Raw genomic sequence first — 6,266 nt, 5'->3', positions numbered from 1 at the left:
TATTAGGGAAATGCAAATCAAAACAACAGTGAGATACCATCTCACACCTGTTAGAATGGCAATAATCAACAGAACAAGTAATAACAAATGTTGGAGCAGATGCAGAGAGAAAGGAATCCTCATACACTGCTGGTGGGACTGCAAATTGGTACAGCCACTATAGAAAACAGTATGGAGGTTCCTCAAAAAACTAAGAATTGATCTACCATATGATCCAGCGATTTCTCTAATACCCTTTTGGGTATTTACCCCAAAGACTTGAAAACTCATATCCCAAAAGATATTTGCACACCGATGTTCATAGCAGCATTATTCACAGTGGCCAGGACATGGAAGCAACCGAAGTGCCTTACGATAGATGATTGGCTAAAGAAGCTGTGGTACATATATACGGTGTAATATTACTCAGCCATAAGAAGAGATGAAATCCTGTCATTTGCGACAACATGGATAGACCTCGAGATAATCATGCTAAGTGAAATAAGACAGGCAGAAAAAGTTGAAAATCACATGATATCACTTATATGTGGGATATAAACCTAAAAGCAACAAGTGTTTTCAGGGTCATTCTCTAACATACACAAAAAGGCAAAAAATTTGAATCATCTGACATACTTTTCCCACTGAGATCAAACAAGGTAGTGCTGTTTTCTTGTTTCAGTTCTCATGCTGTAAACAAATGTCATTAAATACTTTATTTCACACTTTTTTGCTCCTTAGTAGTTATTTCACCTTTTAAAAATGGCTCCAAGCATAGCGCTAAGTGCTGTCTAGAATTTCTAAGTGCACAGAATTTTCTGATGTACATTACAGAGAAAATTATTGTATTAGATAAACTTCATTAAGGCATAAGTTTTAGTGCTGTTGAATGTGTTGACATAAGTTATACTGCTGTTAGTTCAGAATTTGCTAATTCACTATTCATAGTGACTTTACAGAATGTATCTACACAAATGAGAATCAACTGCATTTATATTAATTTTCAGATGTTCCTAAACATGTTCAATGGAAGCTCCTTCAAGAAGGATCCTGAAGTAAAAGCAAAAATAAATGAAAGAACCCTCATACACTGCTGGTAGGACTGCCACTATGGAAAACAAATGGAGGTTCCTCAAAAAAAAAACTAAGAATTGATCTACCATACGATCCAGCAATTCCTCTACTGGGTATTTACCGTAAAGCCTTGAAAACTCATATCCAAAAAGATATTTGCACACTGATATTCATAACAGCATTATTCACAGGCCAGGACATGGAAGTAACCGAAGTGTCCTATGATAGATGACTGGCTAAAGAAGCTGTAGTACATATATACAGTGGAATATTACTCAGCCATAAGAAGAGATGAAATACTGCCATTTGCGACAACATGGATGGACCTTGAGATAATCATGCTAAGAGAAATAAGCCAGAAAGAAAAAGTTGAAAATCACATGATATCACTTATACGTGGGATATAAACCTAAAAGCAACAAATGAACAAGACAAACAAACAGAGACTCATGGACATGGACTATAGACTAGTGGTTACCAGAGCACAGGGGAGAGGGGGTAGGTAGATGGGGTAATGGGAGTCAAATATGTAGTGACAGAAAGAAATCTAACTATGGGAGTTGAACACACAGTGTAAAATATATATATATAAACTTATAGGATTTCGTTAAGCAATGTCACCATAAAAAATAAACTAATTAATTAATTAATTTTTATAAAAAAGAAGGATTCTGCATCCTTTTGCAAAGTACTCATAACTTTGTGGTACAGAACAGTGTTGCAGATTCATCTCTTATTTTCCTGCCCCAAATCTGGAATATTCTAAAGAACTTTTATTCCTTTAATTTGAGAATAATATTTTTTAAATATAATGATAATTTAAAATAATATTATAATTTTAAAATAAAATGATATTAAAATAATCTGCGCTACAGTGGGTATACTCCCTGATGTTAGGGTATCATTGCTTTAAGCCCTGTAAGCAGACAATAATTTCAGAATTGCAAACAAATGACTCTGATATAAAGAAGCCTACTAACTAGAGTGTACTATTTGTTTAGAACTCTTTTTTACTTTAATCTGAGGACATATAGTCCAAGTACTGTATTCAAAATTTGTTTGGATTCATTTTATCCTGCTTCATTGTTCATCTTTTTCATTTTAAAATGGTTCTATTTATTTGTGTTTATATTGAATTTTATATTTCTCCCCTTCAGCTTTGATTTTTCTTTTCTTTTCTGGATCTATAAAACATACATTTTTAAAATCAGAACTTTATGAATATGTATATTTGAGTAGTATTAAATTCCCTGCCTATTTCTTCTATTCTTACCTAATTCATGCACACACTCAAAACATAACCACTCAATCATTCTCTGATTTATTCTTCTAATTCTCATTTTTAATCATAGCAGAGTCCAAACATATTTTCTTATTTCCAATTCCTTTTACACCAACAAAAAAAATACTATAACAATTTTTTTACACTTTGATCTTTTCAACCTGACTAGAAATGGGCACAATATATAAACAGATGTTTCACCAAAGAAGATATACAGATGGCAAATAAGGGCATTAAAAAGATGCCCATCATCATTTAGCATCAGGGAATTACAAATTTTAAAAAACAGAATACCACTATACAACTATTGCAATGGGTACAATAATTTTTTTTAAACTGACAATATCAAACACTGGCAAGAATGTAGAGCAACAGGAACTCTAAATATAATATCACCATACTATCCTGCCATCACACTCCTAGATATTTCCCCAATTAATTACGAAATTCACATTCACACAAAAAACCTGCACACTAATGTTTATAGTACCTTTCTTCATAATTGCCAAAAATTGTAAGAAACCAATATATTTATCAATAGCTAAGTGGATAAACTGTGGCAAGTGAATAGATTGTAATATTATTCATCGATTGAAAAAAATGAGCTATCAAACCACAAAAGGCTAAGAAGAATTTTAGATGCATATTTCTAAGTGAAAGAAGCCAGCATGAAAAGGTTACAACTTGTATAATTTTAATTCTAAGATATTCTGAAAAGCGCAAAACAAAAGATAGTGAAATAATCAGTGGTTGTCAGGGACTCGGGGAGAGGTAAAATAAACGAATAGGCGGAGCACAGGGACTTTTTATTATGTATGACAATGTAATAATGGAAAAAAGACTATACATTTGTCAAAACCCATAGAAATATATAGCACAAAGAGGAAGCCTTAATGTACACAAAATTTTAGAGTTTTCTCCATCTTTATTGAAATATAATAGACAATTAGTTGCTCGTATTTACATTGTACAATTCAATGAGTCTTCTATTCAATTATAGTTGGCATACAGTAATATACCAGTTTCAGTTGAATGACCTAGTAATCAGAGATCTACATAAATTGCAAAGTGATCACTCCACTAAATCTAATATCCCTCTTCCCCATTACTTATTACATTATTAACTATCTTCCCCATGCTACACTCTACATCTCCATGTCTATTCTGCAACTAACCATTTGTAGCTCTTAATCCCTTTGCCTTTTTTTTGTCTCTCCCATGCCCCGTCCCATCTAATATCCCTCAAAATATTCTCTGTGTCTATGAGTTTATTTCCGATTTTGTTCTTGTCGTTATTGATTTTGTTCTTTAGATTCCACATGTACGTGAAATCATGCGATATTTATCTTTCTCTGACCTACCCATTTCATTCACTCTAGGTCCATCAAGGGGATATCTTTTTCCATCCTCTTCCTTTTAGTTTGTGTGTGTCTTTTAATCTGAAGTGAGTGCTTGTAGGCAGCATAGGTAGGGGTCTTGTTTTCTCGTCCATCCAGCCACTCTATCTTTTGGTCAAAGCACTTAATTCTTTTCCATTTCAGGTATTTGTTGATAGGAATGTAGTTATTACCATTCTTCATTCATGTTTTTGATAAATGTTTTTTCTTCTTAAAGAATTCCCTTCAATATTTCCTGTAATACTGGCTTGGTGTTGATGAACTGCTTCAGCTTATTTTTTGTCTGGGAAGCTCTTTATCTGTCATTCTACTCTAAATGATAACTTTGCTGGATAAAATATTCTTGGTTGTTGATCCTGGGTTATCATCACGTCAAATATTTTGTCCCAAGCTCTCTGTTCTGCATAGTTTCTTTTGGGAAACAAGTCTTATGGGCGTGCCCTTGTAGGTAACTAACTGCTTTTCTCTTGCTGCTTTTTAGATTCTCTTTGTATTTAACCTTTGGCATTTTAATTATGATATGTCTTGATGTGGGCCTCTTTTGGGTTCCTGGTTTTGGGACTCTCTGAGCTTCTTGGGGGGTTATGTCTATTTCCTTCACCAGGTGAGGGAAGTTTTCCACCATTATTTCTTCAAATAGCTCTTCAACGTCTTGTTGTTGTTGTTGTTGTTGTTGTTGTTGTTGTTGTTGTTGTTTCTGGTGCCCATATGACATGGATATTTTTACATTTAATAGTGTCCCATAATAATAATTTAAGAAATTCTTATTATAGTCTTGGTTTCTTTTTTCTTGCCTTTCTGATTGAGTGTCCTTGGCTTTTGCATCTTCTATATAATTCATTTGATCTTCTTTTTTAATTCCATTTAATGTACTTTTCATCTCAGATAATGTGTCCTTCATTTCTGACTGGTTCCCTTTTATAATTTCCATTTCCATTTTTACATTTTTTTCATTACTTTGTTAAAGTTCTCACTGAATTCATCTCCGCTTCCCCTAAGTTCATGATCATTTTTACAACGAGTGTTTTGAACTCTTCATCTGTTAGATTGTTTGACTCCATTATTTCTAGATCTCTGTTCTGTTATTTCATATGGTTTCTGCTTCTTTGTCTTCCCATTTTGGCTGCCTTTCTGTGTATGTTTCCATGTAATAATCAAAGCTCTTAAGTCTCCCGGTTTTATTAGGGTGGCTTTGTGAAATGATGTTCAGTGGCACAGTCCTGAGAAAGATTCAGCTGCCCACAAATTAGCCCCTGCCTGTGCCCCTCTGGGGCCACCTGTTAAGATTCAGCAAGCAATCCACAGATGCTGTGCTTATAGTTGCCTCAAAAGGCCACACCAGGAACTGTCATCAGCTGCTACCAGTGTGCCTAGGCATTGCTCAGCAAGAGGCGCCTGACTCGGCGAGGATATATCTGGAAGTGGCTTGGATGGAGCCATAAATTGGGGGAGGTGGAGTTTCAGGGAATCCTCTGGGTGGAGTGACCTGTTATCTAGTTCAATGACATCTCAGCTATGGCAGCACTGAGTTTGCTCTCTAGGGGTGGGGGTTCCTCAACAAAGGAGCAATGGATACCTCTAGCACTTCTGTATAGAGCAAGTTTTCACTCGGCCCTCACTCCAACAACTCAGTGTCTCTCTGTAAGTCCCTGGTGCCCCACTACTCCTGCAGCCAATCCAGTGCTGATGCTCAGAGCAAACAGGTCCATCACCTTCCACTCATGGACACAGTTCCTTTAAGAGGTGTCTACAGCTGCCAGCTGCCACTGCCACAGTCTCTATCCCACTCAACCACTCAGGACTGGGCAGCCTCGTGTTCTCGCCCCCTCCTACTTCCTCCCATCACACGGTGATTTCTTATTTCTCTCCGTAGTTGTATAGCTTATTCCTCTAGATCCCCAGGTGATTTTTTTTTTTTTTTTTTTTTGCTGTTTGCTCCTTGTTTCTGTCACGAATTTGATTTGGTCACCAGAGGGATGAGGGATGAACAGAGCCTCTATCACCTACGCCATTTTTTCTCTCTTCTCAAGTAACTTAGTTTTTATATAAGTCATCCAAAATATAATAAAGGCTGGAGCACTGGTGGTGGGTCAGATGCTTGCGCAAGATTCATACATGGAAAAACTACATTACCTGGTGCCAGAACAAGACTGGACAGGCAGCCTTATGTACACAAAATTTTAATCATTTAGGAATCTGGGGACCCCAATAAGGAATGAAGACTGTGACAGACAATAGAATATAACTATTACAAATATACGTAACAACCTCACTGAAGGATATGGAGAGAAAGGTGCTGACCTAAGTATCTTTGAAAATGAATAGAGTCTATATTCACATGAACTGAACATAATCACTATACTCTAGTTCTGTATTCTAAAGGCACATGAACTGAACATAATCACTATACTCTAGTTCTGTATTCTAGAAAATTATATATGGACTATAGGTTAACAATTCTGATATTGTTACGCATGTATATTGGAAGAGAGCAATTATGGAAATAGATGGAAGATGGCTGGAGCCAGGTTTCT

The sequence above is a fragment of the Pteropus medius genome, unplaced genomic scaffold (genome assembly GCF_902729225.1).
Source record: "Pteropus medius unplaced genomic scaffold, Ma_sr-lr_union100, whole genome shotgun sequence".
Classification (NCBI taxonomy): domain Eukaryota; kingdom Metazoa; phylum Chordata; class Mammalia; order Chiroptera; family Pteropodidae; genus Pteropus; species Pteropus medius.
Note: the sequence above shows the minus strand (reverse complement) of the source record.